Here is a 16,949-nt window from a genome sequence, read left to right as displayed (position 1 = left end):
TATTCTTGTGACATAAAATTAAGGATCATATAGGAGTGATAAAAAAGTGAATATTTTTATTAGTTTTGAAATGAAAAATTGACTTTTTTATTTTAAATTAAAGTGCTAAGTGAAAAATTCTAAGCTTGTAAATACAATTTTGAATATCAAAAATTGGTATACAGGGAAAAAGTAGAAAGATATTTGGTATATTATGGTATGTGACTTATTAAAACTTTTCATTGGTTGATTACATGACAGAGTATGAATGTTCATGAAAATTGTAGTTGGATGTATATCAAACTCTTACCTGGTCGAAAGGGGTACACTAAAGCATTTTTAAATGGTGTGACTGAATTTTGTCTTTTGCTCTAGAGAAATCAAACTTGTCAAATGGTAAAATTAGATATCCATGTAGTAAATGCAAAAATCTTAACTTCTTAGATTATGAAGATGTTAAAGTTCATCTTTATCAAAGGGGATTTGTGCCTTCTTATTGGTATTGGACATGTCATGGAGAAATTGATCCAACTTTGTGTGATGTGTATAATACTTATCCAAATTCATCTACACGTGCACATGAGGATCATAATCAAGACTTTGACTGCATGATCCATGAAGCCGTTGGTGTAGAGTTTTCAAATAATTATGGTCAACAAAATGAAGAGTTTCCAAATTCTGAAGCAAAAACTTTTTATGATTTATTGCATGCTTCACAAAAACCACTATGGCCATGATGTACTAATCACACTGAGTTATATGTTGCTGTTAGATTGTTGACAATTAAATCAGAGGGAAACATGTCCCAAATATCTTTCAATCAAACATTGGCTCTATTAAAAGAAACACACCCGATAGAGAACTTTATACCAGAAGATTACTATAGAACCTTGAAACTAGTTTCAAAACTTGGTTTATCTGCAAAAAAAAAAAAAAAGAATTGATTGTTGTATTGATGGGTGTATGTTATTCTACTTAGATGAGGACAAAGAATTAACAAAATGTAAGTTTTGTCACAAACCTCGTTACAAGACAAAAAAGGTGGGTAGGGGTAAACATAAAGATGTTCTTGTGAAAAGAATGCATTATTTACCTATCATTCCTAGGCTTAAGAGATTATATGCATCAATGAGTTCTACTCTACATATGAGGTGGCATTATGAAAATAAAAAATGGAAGGACTTTTGTGTCATCCGTCAGATGGAGAAGCATGGAAACACTTTGATGAAACATTTCCTGGTTTTGTAGTTGAACCAAGAAATGTAAGATTGGGGTTATGCGCTGACAGTTTCACACCATATGGTCAATCAGAAAAACCATATTCATGTTGGCTGGTGATATTAACTCCTTATAATTTACCACCTGAATTATGCATGACTACTCCATACATGTTTTTAACTTTGATTATTCCTAGGCCAAAATATTCAAAGGAAAAAGTAGATGTTTATTTGCAACCATTGAAAGATGAGTTAAAACTATTATGGACTGAAGGTGAGTTAACATATGACATATCAAGAAAACAAAACTTTATCATGAAAGCTACATTAATGTGGACTATCAATGATTTCCTTGTATATGGTATGTTGTCTGGTTGGAGTACATCAGGAAGATTGGCATGTCCATATTGCATGAATAATTCAAAGAGTTTTTGCTTGAACAATGGTCGTAAGTTTTCTTGGTTTGATTGTCATCGTCAATTTTTGCCTATGGATCATGCATATAGAAGAAATAAGAATGCATTTTTGAAGAATAGAGTTGAATATTCTCAACCTCCTTTCATGTTGTCTGGGATGATATGTGGGAACAAGTTGCCTATTTTCCTAAAGTAACCAGGGAAGTACAATTTTCTTGTCATGGTTGTGGTGTAGCTCATGATTGGATAAAACAAAGCATTTTCTGGGAATTGCCATACTAGAATTCCAACCTATCAAGGCATAATCTTGATGTGATGCATATTGAAAAAAATGTGTTCGACAATGTCTTTAATACAATTATGGACATCAAAGATAAGACCAAAGATGATATGAATGCAAGAATGGATTTAAAAAAATATTGTTGAAGAAAGGAGTTAGAATCACAACAACTACCAGATGGAAAATTTATGAAGCCTAAAGCAAAGTTTGTGTTATCTAAAGAACAAAAAGTTGTTGTGTATAAATGGATTACTGAGTTGAGAATGCCTGATGGTTATGCCTCAAATTTGCGTAGGTGTGTGAACATAAAACAAGGAAGAATGATTGGAATGAAAAGTCATCATTGCCATGTATTTATGAGCAATTATTACCTATTGCTTTTAGTTCATTTCCAAATGAGGTTTGGAAATCTCTAGCTGAGTTGAGTAAATTCTTCAAAGATTTGTGCTCAACAATTTTGTGAGTGGATGATTTGTCACTAATGGAACAAAATATTGTCATTACATTGTGTAAATTGGAACAATTCTTTCTACCTGCATTCTTCAACTCAATGGAACATGTACCTATTCATTTACCTTATGAAGCAAGAATAGGAGGTCTTGTTCAATATCGATGGATGTATCCATTTGAGAGGTAATTTACTGAACATGCATATTTTTCTTCAATGAAATTAGTAATGAATTATATTATTATGTTATATCAGGTATTTGAATAAGTTGAAACAAATGGTTAAGAACAAGGCACGTGTTGAAGGCTCAATATGTGAGGCATATTTGGTACAAGAGACTTCTCATTTTTGTTCATATTATTTTGACCCTCATGTGCAAACAATGAGAAATAAAGTAAGTCGCAATGACGATGGAGGTGAAAATGAAGAAATGGATCAAACATCAACAATTTTTAATCATCCTGGTCGCTCTAGTGGAACTTCTTCAAGTAGGAATCTAAATAAGAAAGAATTAGATGCTGCACATTTGCATGTATTACTTAATTGCGAAGAAGTACAACCATTCATCAAGTAAGTACCTAAATCAATTTTGACATGTATATTTTATTCATGTATATATATAACAACTAACATAATGTTATGTATAAATGTTAGAATATTTGAACAATTTCTAGAAGCAGTAAATCCAAACATCACTCAAAGAGAAATTGAGGGTAGGATTGCTTTTGACTTTCCTAGATGGTTTGAAAATTATGTAAGTATTGATTGTAAATCAATCATAACACTAATAATATGTTTTTGCACTAGTGACTATATTTGATTTTCTCTTATCATTCATAGGTTCATGATAGGAACAATATGGTTGAAAGTCAACTTTTGTATGACTTAGCATGGGGTCCAAGGAAAAAGGTTGTTACTTGGCCTATTTATTTTGTCAATGGTTTCAAGTTTCATATAGAAGAATGGAGCATTGGGAAGCAAACAGTCAATTATGGAGTTTGTGTTAAGGGTGATGATCATAGCGGAGATGAAGAAAATTATTATTATGGTATCATAAAAGAGATTATGCAACTTGAATACATAGGAGAACCAAAAAAACAATAAGTTTTATTCAATTGCCAATGGTTTGATTTTGAAAGGAATCAAGGTGTAAAAGTTCATAAGGAATATGATATTGTTGAGGTTCATCACCGAAGAAGGTATTCGATTTATGATCCTTTTATACTTGCATCAAATGCAATTCAAGTATATTATATGCCTTATCCTAAAATAATCAAGGAAAAGGTAGATTGGTGGGTTGTCATTAAAACAAAAGCAAGAAGTATGGTTCATGATCAATATACGTTGGAGGTTGCGTATCAAGATGGCCTATCTAATACTCAATATGTGTCAAATGATGACCTGCTTGGTCAACTTAGAGATGATGAAGGTGGATATGGAGAAGTAGCATATAATGAATTAGAAAATCATAATGAACATAATAACATGGAAGATGATACAATTCACTAAAAATGAGTATGAAGAGGAGAGTGAATTTGATGATGAATATATATATGATGAGGATGATGACAACAATGTCAGTGATGATCATGAATTTAATGAAGAAAATGATGATGATGATGATGAATGATGAATGATCTTTGTATTTTAATTTTGGTAAAAATTTAATAAATGTTAGCAAATATTAGTCTTTTTCATGTCTTTCGTTATATATATATATATATATATATATATATATATGCAATTTTTTTTAACACTTTCTCTTCTTGTGTATAGATGTCAGGCAAAAAGTGAACAAAACTAATTTTGAAAAGTCGTTCATTAAAGCATCAATTAAATCAGTTACCAAGTAACAACACACATGGAAAACAAGTTGGACATCCACTATCTAGAAGACTTCAAGAACATGTTAGTTCTACTCCTTTGTTTCGAGGTCATTCTGGTGAAGCCCCTTCTATTAGACAACATGTTGCTCCTACTCCCCGACACGAAGCAAGTTCTAGTTTTCCTTCTTTTCCACTAGAAGCACATGCGGCTACTCCACTTGGAGCATCAAATCCTACTGCACCACTTGGAGCATCAAATCATGCTCCACCAAGTGTTTCACCACAAAGTCTTCAAACATCTAGCCCTCAAACACATGAAACATTTTCTTCTCATGATGGTCAAAATGTATCAGATGTTCAAAGCACTAGTGACAAACCTATTTTGAAAATTGATGGATATGGGTAAATATATAAATTCTAACAATGTTAACTTGTGTTCAAATTTTATATATAACATATGCTTAAAAGTAAAATTTTTGTTGTAGATTCTTGCCTTCATACTTTGCGGCAAATGCCATTGGTGATATCTTCAAAAGCCATTATATTGAAGCATGGCCATCTTGGAAAAAGATACCTGAAAGAAATAGAGAGATGTGGTTCACAGAGTTCATGGTATGTCTAATATTTAACCTTAAAATTATTATGACTTCCTAGTTTTAATGTAGTTATAACTTCTTCTTTTTATTTCATTATATAGAGAAAATATACTTTTCTCCCACCTGATGACAAGTTGGCAAGAAAGAACTTTGAAATGCGAGGTGCAAATATATTGAAAAGTTCATTGAATAAAGCTCGCACAAATATGAGGAAGCCCAATTGGCTTATGGAAGATGTATGGGATAACTTGTGCCAACATTTGGGATCAAAACCATTTAAAGTGAAAAGTTTAGTTCCAAAAGCAAATCGAGCTTCCGATAGTCAAGGATTTGGGATTTCACTCCATACTGCCGACTCTATTAGTACTTCACAGCATAGAGAAAATATGGTAACTTACTTTGCTTTCTATTTTAGAGAATCTAGTAAATTATTAGCACTTTATATTTGAAATAAATGTCCAATTTTGTTTGTTGATTGTTATCCTACAACACCATCCATGTTATATTATCATACTAGAATTGTTTGTTTACTCATGTTGATGATAATACTAGAGTGGTTTGTTTCCTCATGTTAATGATAAACTTCTACATACCTTAGTTCCAACTTGGTTGCATGGTTGTTGTAAGACTTGGTGCATTAGCCAAATTTAGAGTAAACCTTTTATGGTACATATTTTAAATTAATATTTTTGTTCACTTTATCTTATACAAAGTTGAATGGCAAATCTCCTACACCATCAGAGTTGTTTCATCATACACACCAACGGAAGAAGGACAAAACTTGGGTGGATCAAAGATCAGCACATGTGGATGTAAGTCACAATTAATTATAATATGTTGTATTGTCCAAAATCGGTGTCTTTCCTATATTTGTTCCAATGTATTGCCATTTTTATTTTGATGTTTATATGCAGAGTTCACTTGTGCATGGGAAGAAGAATCCCAATCACCATCCACTATAGGAGTATCTCCACCAGATGAATTACAACTTTGGTGTAAAGTTGCTGGAATTAACAAAGGCAAGGTGTATGGGCTTGGATCTGAGTCAACCAAAGCGATTGGGAGACTATCATATCATGATCCTACATCTTCATCTGTGCAGGCGATGAGGGAGGAGATTGAGCATTTAAAAAATGAGTTGTTGGCAGTTTAAACCGAGAGGTATGATCTTCGTGATAGAATGTTCAATAATGAAAAAGAAATTCAGCAAAATAACAAAATGTTGCATCTCTTAATGGAAAAGATGAACTTTCAACCTCCTCAAATATGACTTGAAACTTTATGTTCCTTATATACATTTTATCTTATTAGTATTGTATTGTTTGTATTAAACCTTAGTTTTGTAACAACATTATGAACCTTGTTTGGATGATTGTATTATTTTGAAAAATATGTATGTGAAACTGGTCTCAATATCATTAAATTGTGCAACATATTACATCACATTCTTTATTCATGTTGCATATATATGCAACATTTATCAGATTTATATTATTTACAAAAGGAAATTGAAATTGAAAAGCAAAATCAGTCACTGATTTCATCGTATAGATATAATCACATATTTTAATTGCAAATTTGGTCATAAATTCAGTAACAGATTCACTAATTTCATCACAAGTTCATTCACGGATTTGGTCATTGATTCAGTCACAGATTCGGTCACAGATTCGGTCATAGATTCAGTCACAAATTCAGCCACAAATTCGGTCACTGATTCAGTCACTGATTCGATCACTAACTCGGTCACTACAAATCAGTGACGAAGGAAATAGTGACCGATTTCATTAGTCACTAAATCAGTTACTCTTTCAATTAGTGACCGATTTTAGTCATTTAGTGACTGAATTTTCAGTCAATATTTTTGGGTTTCCTTGTAGTGGACGTGGAATGGTGGCACGAAAGAGGTTGGCATGGTAACTACATGGGACGAAGCAGGGGGTGCGTGGGACAAACCAGGGGCTGGTGTGGAACCCAAATGATCGCAGCAATGTGGAAGGAGGCTCGAACGTGGTTGACGACGTGAATGGTTGTTGGACGACGACAACTGTGGTTGAAGGAGCCACTATTAGAGGAGAGAAAACGCGAATATTAGGTTGTGGAAGACGAAGAACAGTGCATTCGCATTTTGAATCCCTAACTTGGTTTATGGCCTCGGTTCAATTTTAAACTGAGGTAAAATAGTGATTTTTGGCCTCGGTTCAATTTTAATAGTGGTAAAATAGTGATTTTTAGCACCGGTTAGCTTCAACTCGAGGGCAAATGTCCCTCTCCAAGTTAATTTTTTGCTTCGGGTCAAGGAAATTGAAGCTTAAAAGGCTTTATGGTAGTGGGTTTATTGCAACCAAGACAAAAAAATATATTTTGCTACAGGTATTGAGGGAACTAAGGTAGAAAAGATGGTAGGAATTTAAAAAATGTCACTACGCCATTATATGCTTCGATGCTTCGGATTCCTGATAATCGAGGACTATAACACAAGTTAAATAGTCAAAACTGCACTAGTGAGAGTAAGTCGTGCCAGTTTAGTACGACTTTATAGTAAAGAAGTCATGCGAACATTATACAACTTTGACTTATTAAAGTGAAGTCGTGCCAAGTTAGCACAACTTCATTAAATTTAAAATGAAAAATTACAATGCACTGAAGTCGTACCAAGATGACATGACTTTAATTTATATCACCATACACTGAAATCTTACCAAACTAGCACGAGTTCAATTAAAAGTTAAAAAAAAAAACTACAACTAAAACTGTACCAAACTGACAAAATTTCAACTTATATCAGTACATTGAAATTATGCTAGAATTAAAATTAAAAGAAAAATTACAACACATCGAAGTTATACCAATTTGGCAAGACTTCTTGACAATAAAAAGTCATACAAAGTTTATATGACTTTCCCGTTGTTATAATATTTTTAAAATTTTGCACCATTTTGATAAATTAAAAAAAAATTGTACCATTTTTTGTGTTTTTACCAACAAATCATCTAATTAAGATTTTGCAATGCCTAGTGTGCCGATGGATGGAAAGTTGGTCGGAAACTCCCGATAATGATAACAAGAAATATAATTCATATTTCTTAACATGATTACATTTATAATTTATTTAAAAAGAAAACATTCAAATTGAGTATTATAATAATGTTGTAGTAAAGTTTTACATTAGGACAATGATTTTTAACAATTAAATTTTGACAATTTTTTCTTACAATCTGAGGTAGCATCTTCTAAGTGTCTTTTCAGTTTTCCATTTTCTCATTTCTCTATACACTACCAAAATATTTAATTTTAACGGAGGTTTATTGGTGGAGGTTCTAAAAACCCCAAGTAAACATAAACATAATGGAGGTTCTAATAACCTCTGGGAAGTGTCAAGGGTTTTTCAAGAAACGCTCGAAAAGTGTCGAGGGCTTCCCAAAAAACCCCAGTAAAATTTATTGATTTAAACTTTTTTACCTATTCGCCTTCTCTTTCCCATTTAGCTCATTTTCATTCCCTCGTGTCTCTCTGTGACTTAGTTCATTTTCATTTTCTCTTTGGCATTCTGTACTATGAAGTTTTTTGTGACGTGAAGTGTAGATCTTGGCTATGGAAGACAAGAGAAGCTTCGCTACCAACCATTATTATCGTTGAAACGCATCTCCGACATCGGTGCCACCAACGCCCTTCCATCTTCATCTTCGTCCCCAACACGCAAGTTCGTTGATCCCCTTCTTCCAAATTCCTAAAATAGGAAACCCTTGCTACGTCCAATAGAGCCACCACTCCTTCTCCGACGAGGATTGCCACCGCTAGTCGTCGCATTTGCCGTGAGAGCGTTGTTGCCACTGGAGGTTGAACCGCCATCATCACGTCGTGTTGCCATGACTAGAGGCGTTGATGGTGGCATCTCCTTCTTTCCCCTTCTCCTTCAAGTGATTCCTCTTGTCCTTGCGAATGTCACCGCCACGAGCCTTCTACCGGCCACTGAATTCAACAATGCAGCTGAGGTACTTGTTAGATTGATTGCTCATAGGCTTTGAACAATAAATCAATTCTGAAATTGCATGCTTATTCGTAAAACTATTGAAAATGCTCTATTCTATACTATATAGGAAAATTAGGACACACACAATGTTCACAATATTAAACATCCTTCAAGATTTGCAAATTTACACTCACCTCTCATCTTTCTTCACAAATTACGCTTACTCCCTTTTATCCTTTGTGTATGAATGGTATATATGACTGGAAAGGAAAAATTGAAGAGGGAAGTTGAGATTAATTTTGTTAAATCTCAAGTGTAATGTAGTTTGGGTTATTTTTATTCAAAGAAGTAAACAAAAAGTTTCTCTTATATATGAATTATATCTATGAAGAGTGATAATGTAAAGGGATGTAAGGGAATTACATGTATTCAATGGAGAGTGAATAACCTTCATGAAATGTAAACGAAGGAAAATTTGTATTATAGCACTTTAAAAACTGCAATTTCATCTTTTAGCTTCAAAATTGTAAGGGGGATTCATTATTCTGACATACTAGGATATCTGTGGTTGGAGGGATGGCTTGAACTTAAGATTGGGGTCAATATGTTGACAAGTAACTTGTTTATTGCTATAGGATAGGTACTGAACATGACAATTAATACTAAGAAAACATCAATGACTTTTAAGGAAGGTACCCAATTAACGTAGTTCCTTTAATGTCAGCCTAGAGAAAAATGAATTTTTCATGTATTTGTTGATGTTAATATTTCAAGGTTGTGAAAGGGATAGTTGAAGGGATAGAGAAAATGTGTAGATAGTAGAGTGTGAAAGTAGTAGTTGGAAAAGTGTATTTTGTAGTTGAGAGTAGTTGTATTGGATGTTGTGTTAATTGTTCTTGATGTTACAAAATGGTAGGATACATGGGTATTTATAGACCCATAGATTATTTTAGAAACTCCTAGCTAGAACTAATGCAAACACTTCTAGATTTTTCTACATAGTTGAATGTTCTTGATTTTTCTTTCTATCCTAGGCTTTTCTCCAATACTCTAGAAGTTTCTTTACATTTCAATAACTCTATCTTAGTTTTTTTTAGATTGTTCTAGAATTTGCATTATACTTTAATACTCCTCCTTGATGCAAATTCATAACTCCAAGCATAGCGCGTAGTAGTTCAAACCTTGGTCTCGGTAAGGCCTTTGTGAAAATATCTGCAATTTGATCTTCTGTCGGACAGTACTCAAGTCGTATCTTCATATTTGTTTCCGTTTCTCTGATGAAGTGGTATTTAATTGCTATATGTTTTGTTCGACTGTGATGCACTGGGTTCTTTGTCATTGCAATGGTTGATTTATTGTCACAATTAATTGTAGTAGGGCCACTTTGTTTTCTCCCATATCTTTGAATATTCTTCGAAGCCATATAGCCTGACTTGTTGCTTCAGTTGCTGCCACATATTCTGCTTCAGCGGTTGATTGGGCAACTGTGGCTTGCTTCTTTGACGCCCAAGAGAATATTCCTGATCCAAGTGAGAAAGCATAGCCTGAGGTGCTCTTCATGTCGTCCACTGACCCTGCCCAATCACTATCAGTATAACCAAGCAATGTTGGATTGCCTGTGGATTTGTACCATATACCGTACTCTTTGGTTCCTTGTAGATATCTTAAAATTCTTTTGCCTACGCCAAGATGTATTTGGCTTGGGTTTTGCATGAATCTTGATAAGAGACTTGTAGCGAACATGATATTTGGTCGTGTAGCCGTCAGATAAAGTAGACATCCAACTAGACTCCTGTATCGAGATGAATTAGCTTCTGGTGCTCCATCCACCTTTTGTAGTTTCTCATTCGTCACTAGTGGTGTGCTTACAGGTTTGCACCCGTACATCTTAAATTTCTTCAGCAAATCTTCTACATATTTCTTTTGTGAGATGAATATTCCATCATCTCTTTGACTTACCTCTATGCCGAGGAAATAACTCATCAAGCCAAGATCAATCATCTCAAAGGTCTTCATCATATCTTCTTTAAACTCTATCAACATCTTTGTGTTGGTTCCAGTATAAATAAGATCATCTACATATAGAGAGAGTAAAAGAGTATGTTGACCTTGTGTCTTGATGTATAGTGTAGGCTCACTCTTGCTCCTCCTGAATCCTTGATTGGTGAAATATTGATCGATTCTGCTGTACCATGCACGAGGAGCTTATTTCGGGCCATATAAAGCTTTCTTCAATCTCAACACTTTAGCTTTGTGGCCTTTAACCACAAATCCTGGTGGTTGCTCTATATAGATCTCTTCTTCAAGAACACCATTAAGGAATGCAGACTTGACGTCTAATTGGTAGATGCTCCATCCTTTTTGTGCTGTAAGGGCTATTAGAGTTCTTATTGTGTCTAGTCGAGCAACTGGAGCAAATGTCTCATTGTAGTCTATTCCAGGTTGTTGTGAATAACCCTTAGCTACCAACCTTGCCTTGTGTTTGTGTATGGTACCATCGGGGTTTAACTTTGTCTTGAAGACCCATTTAACTCCGATGATATCTTTATCTTTTGGACAATCTGCTAGCTCCCAAGTGTTATTTTTCTCTATTGTCTTTATCTCTTCTTTCATTGCCTTGACCCATTCTTCTTGTTTTGCAGCCTCTTCAAAGGTTCCAGGCTCTAGTATGGCCAAGTTGCAAGATTCATAGATGTCTGTTAGAGATCTGATTCGTCTCGGAGTGGATTCAGGCGGTGATTCTTCTTGATCTTGAATTGATGTTGGAGTTGCAGGAGATTCTGGAGTTATAATGGTATCTTGATCATTATCTTCTCTGCTTGTAGTTAGTTGATTGTTGGGCATGTATATTGTCTTCCTTTCAATTTGTTCCTCTTCCCAATTCCAAGTAGCGCTTTCATCTACTTCAATGTCTCTACTGATAGTTAGCTTCTTTGTTTGAAGGTTATAGACTCTATAGCCTTTGGATTGTGTACTATAACCCAAGAAGATGCCTCGTATGGTCTTGTCTTCTAGTTTATGTCTCTTTTGGTCTGGAACATGAATATAGCAAACAGATCCAAATACTCTTAGATGTTTAGCTGATGGTTTCTTACCGCTCCAGGCTTCGATTGGAGTTTTGTCTTGAACTGCTTTAGTAGGACATCTATTGAGTAGGTAGACCGCAGTGTAGACTGCTTCTGCCCAGAATGTATTTGGTAGTCCTTTCTCCTTCAGCATTGATCTCGCCATTTCCATGATTGTGCGATTCTTTCTCTCTAAAACACCATTTTGTTGTGGAGTATATGCGATAGTAAGTTGTCGTTCTATGCCCTCATCTTCGCAGAATTTGTCAAACTCACGAGATGTGTACTCCTTTCCACGATCACTTCTAAGTACTTTTATCTGTTTTTCACTTTGTTTCTCGACAAGAGCCTTGAATTTCTTGAATATTCTGAAGACTTCTAACTTTGCCTTTAAGAAATAGACCCATGTCATTCTAGATAAGTCATCAATGAAGAGGATGAAGTACCTGTTGTTGTGATGTGAAGGCGTCCTCATTGGTCCACAAACATCGGTGTGGATCAATTCTAGTAAGTCGTTTGCTCTCCATGCTCTATCTGTTGAGAATGGTAATTGGTGTTGCTTGTCGAGGAGACATCCTTCGCATGATTCATTGTTCTCCTTCAAGTAAGGAAGATCCCTCATCATGTTTTTCTGATATAAAAGCTTTAAGGCATGTGTGTTGAAGTGGCCAAATCTCTTATGCCAAAGCCATGAGTCATCAACTTCCGCCTTCATGGCAATATTAGTTCCAGGTTTGAAGCTTATGGGAAGGCTTCTATTTCTCTTCTCCATTTTTACTTCACCAATTTCTAACCTTCTATTGTCATAAATTTTACATGTATCTTTCTCAAAGTGAAGAGAATACCCATTCTCCATCATTTGGCCAATACTTAAAAGATTTTCTTTAAGATTGGGAACTAGTAAAACGTCCTTGATGAATTTCGTACCTTTCTTTGTCTCCACCATGACAGTTCCTTTGCCTTGAGACTCCACTGAGGCTCCATTTCCAAGTCGAACTTTGACATTGACAGATTTATCAATGTCTTTGAAGATGCTTTGATCTTTGGCCATGTGATTGTTGCATCCACTGTCCAAGTACCAGTTTCCTTCTCCACTGTCCAAGTACCAGTTTCCTTCTCCACTATGAGATTCTTGATTGGCATAGAATAAACGTTGCTCCTGATTATGTTCTTCAGCAAAGTTTGCTTTATGCTTATTTTTATTACGACAATATTTCTCCACATGTCCAGGCTTCTTGCAATAATGACATATTGGCTTCCCACGATGCCAACAGTCTTTTTCTACATGACTTGACTTATTGCAAATGCCACACGGAGGATATTTATCTTTCTTGCTTCCAGAGAAATTTCTAGAATCTTTGCTTCTAGAATATTCTTCAATATTTTTCTTTTCTTCTTCTTCTCTCCTTTTGGGTTGTAATTTGAGCTTTGATTGGAAGGCATTTTCGACTGAATTTGTATCAGCACGATTATTTAATCTTGCTTCGTGCGCTCCAAGGAGACCAACTAATTTACTTATCGATAGAGAAGATGGATCCGAGGAAGTTTCTATGGACGCTACTATGGAATCATATTTCTCTGTGAGAGTGATAAAAATTTTTTCTACCACTCTTTTTTCCTTAATTTCTTTTCCATATAACTTCATTTTATTCACTATTTCTTTTATTCTTCCATAGTATTCTTCAATGGTCTCAGATTCCTTCATTCTGATGGTCTCAAATTCTCTTCTTAGATAGTGTAGTTTAACGGAGCGTACCTGTTCATTGCCTTCAAATTCTTCTTCCAAAATATTTCATGCCCTTTTTGCAGTTTCTGCATCAATGATCCTCCTGGCGATAGTTTCTCCCACAGCTTGTTGAAGAATAAACAATGCTTGGGCATCCTTTTGTTCAGAATCTTCTAGCTTTTTCCGTTCCTCCTTAGATAGAGTCTCAATATTATTTGGTTTTGTATAACCAGATTGAACAATATCCCACAATTTTTGTGAGATAAAATATGTCTTTAGTTTGAGTTTCCAAAGGTCAAAATTTTCACCGGTAAAAACTGGTAGGGGGACTGAAGAAAAGTAAACAATGTTAGAAGCCATAGATTAAGAGAAAAAACTCTCTTCTTTTGGAAGTATAGAAGGAATTGTTTTGGAAGTAATAGAATAAATTTCTACGCCCAATAAATGATCGAACGTAGCTCTGGTACCACTGTTAGTATTTCAAGGTTGTGAAAGGGATAGTTGAAGGGATAGAGAAAATGTGTAGATAGTAGAGTGTGAAAGTAGTAGTTGGAAAAGTGTATTTTGTAGTTGAGAGTAGTTGTATTGGATGTTGTGTTAATTGTTCTTGATGTTACAAAATGGTAGGATACATGGGTATTTATAGACCCATAGATTATTCTAGAAACTCCTAGCTAAAACTAATGCAAACACTTCTAGATTTTTCTACATAGTTGAATGTTCTTGATTTTTCTTTCTATCCTAGGCTTTTCTCCAATACTCTAGAAGTTTCTTTACATTTCAATAATTCTATCTTAGTTTTTTTTAGATTGTTCTAGAATTTGCATTATACTTTAATAGTTGAGAATGTGAATTTTGGAATTTTCTCTCCAGTTTTCTACTTACATATCAATTTTTTATTTTGCTTATATTTTTTATCTATTAAATTTGAGGGCTCTAAAAGTGTAAATATACTAAGTTGTGTTTTTGGGGATGTACAATTGATGAGAACACTATTGGAAGTTTGTCATATGACCGTATGTTAAAAGTTTGTATGTTAGGCAATGCAGATGCATCAGTTATGTATTTGTTAGTTATAATTTTAGTTAGTTTTGTTAGATAGTTTCATTAAAGCATGTTGCCCGTAAATAAGAAGAGAGGTGAAGAGGTGCAGTCCCATGAAGAAGTAGAGTGTATGTGAATGTTGTATTCTTTAAAATAGGAAGTTTTTCCTTATATCTCTCTCTGCAATAGAGATATCAAGTTTGTTTCACCATAAAAGTATTAATATAACAATCTGAGTTTGAATATATTAATGTGGTTCAATCTGAGTATATTAATGAGATGTAATGTAAGTTTAACACATGCCATTGGTAGCCATGGGAATTAAATAGTTACTTTATGTATTATACATGCTTCTGATCACTGCAAATTCCTTTAATATATTGAAATTACCCTATTAAAGTATTGTTTTGGTTTGAAATTGAAATGAAAAAATGGTTAAGAGAGGCATGATTAGAAATTGGAGAGAGGATTTTGTTTGTTAGGAAATTTATTGGAGCAAAAACCGAGATGAATAGGGATTAATTTAAGAAGAGTAACAGTGAGTGAGTGAGTGAGTAAAGGGATTTTATTAGTTTAGGATTAGTGTTGGGAATGTATTTGGTGTATGGGTTGAAATGCACGTGGAAAAAGTGGGGTGATGGAAAAGTACAACATAAACTACTTCAAATTTTGATATTAATTAAGAAACAACATGTTTTAGTGCAGCCTTTGCAATGTTCTTGTTGATAAACTTTACATGTAATATATATATATATATATATATATATATATATATATATATATATATATATATATAACGACATGTTTCAGTGCAACCCCTGCGGCAATTATAAATTGTGTACTTATCCTTTGAGCTATGCACAAGTATCAATATGCCTTTTAAGACCTTCGAATATATGTAAGTAATATTTTTTTATTATTACTGTTGTTTGAAATTATTAAAAGTTTGCTAGTTTAACAGCTACCCTTCTAGTATAATTATTGTAGCAAATAAAGTGTAAAATGAATTTAATATGATAAAAAAATGCATTGAAATATTTGTTTTGCATGGTAAGTAAGATCTGAAAAAGAAGGAATAGAGTGAAAATGAATATAGGTACCAGAGTGAAAAAGAAATGTGTGTTGAAGAAAAGGAGTTGCCTCGTGATTTTACTATGCATCATGCATCAACGGTAATATTTAAATTTTGATTAAATTAATATGTGTTTGATATTATTATTTTGAAAGCTATTAATTATTATTATTTTTTATATGTTAGGTATCTGATCAAGGAAGTGTTCCTAACGAAAAAACAAATGATCAATATCCAACACCCCCAGATGATATTTTTCGTTTACTTTTGGAATTTGTCACCAAATATATTTCTAGGAAACTTTTGGTTAATTATGCTAATGGGGAACAACTCTAATTTCCTTTTACATTTTGGTTTATTGTAGGTAGATAGTTTACTGCTTATTATGTCACTATCATTCAAATGCTACCTATCCAACACTTATTATATTAAGAGCATTATGACTGCTAGTCCACTATTGGTACCATTTGAATGAATATTTGTATTGGTACCATTTGAATGAATATTTGTATTGATTGGTTATTTTGAAGTGGCCTTGAAGTTTTTGCTTATTTGTATTGATTGGTACCAAAATGTTAAGCAATAAATAGGAAATTTCATAGAATAAGGTTCTTTTCATACTCAAATAATTAACTAAACAAATCAATTATCAAGAAAGTACAACTTTAGCATTATAGCAATGTCATAATAATATGAGCACTAACTTTTTGTTATTAACAATGGTTTTCGAGGAATTACTGGGGGTTTTCAGAACCCCATTACTGGAGTTTTTTAGAACCCCAAGCATTAATGGGAGGTTTTCAGAACCCCAGACATTAATGGGGTTTTCGAAACCCCAGGTATTAACGGGAGTTTTTGAAACCCCTGGTAAGTTGTGCTACTTCTAGGAGTTGCTAAAAACCCCGATAATTCGTTAGTCACGCTTGCTCTTACAGTGGAATTTCAAACCCCAGGTAAAACCATTAGTGGGGGTTAAAACCCCAAAAACTCCAAATATAACCCCGTTAAAAACAATTATTTTTTAATAATATTTCAAAATCACTTAAAAGATACCACATCAAATTGTAGGAAAAAATTATCAAAATTTAGTTGTGAAAATATTATTTTATTTTCCATTATTAGTACACAATCTTGTAATCTATTACAATTTTTTGTATAAACGATATAATGAATATTGTAGAAAACTAAAAAGAGAGAGAAGCGATTGATCATATTGAATTGAATGATAGTGTGAAGCAATAAAAAATTAACTGTCAAGTATTTATTGCATCTTTTATTATGCGAAAATTAGAAGTTTACTTCTGCAT

General features: G+C 33.7%; 2 pseudogenes; one reads left to right on the top strand and one right to left on the bottom strand.

Annotated features, from left to right (window-relative positions):
* The first annotated feature begins 243 nt into the window (after positions 1-243).
* Positions 244-2,914, top strand: LOC146881770 (uncharacterized; annotated as a pseudogene).
* Positions 2,915-10,070: 7,156 nt separating this feature from the next.
* On the bottom strand, positions 10,071-10,778 carry LOC146881769 (secreted RxLR effector protein 161 pseudogene; annotated as a pseudogene).
* Positions 10,779-16,949: the final 6,171 nt, after the last annotated feature.

Source organism: Vigna unguiculata, chromosome 11 (genome assembly GCF_037176805.1).
Source record: "Vigna unguiculata cultivar grain cowpea cultivar isolate G323 ecotype 2 chromosome 11, ASM3717680v1, whole genome shotgun sequence".
Classification (NCBI taxonomy): Eukaryota; Viridiplantae; Streptophyta; class Magnoliopsida; order Fabales; family Fabaceae; genus Vigna; species Vigna unguiculata.
Note: the sequence above shows the minus strand (reverse complement) of the source record. Positions and strands in the feature narration are given on the sequence as shown.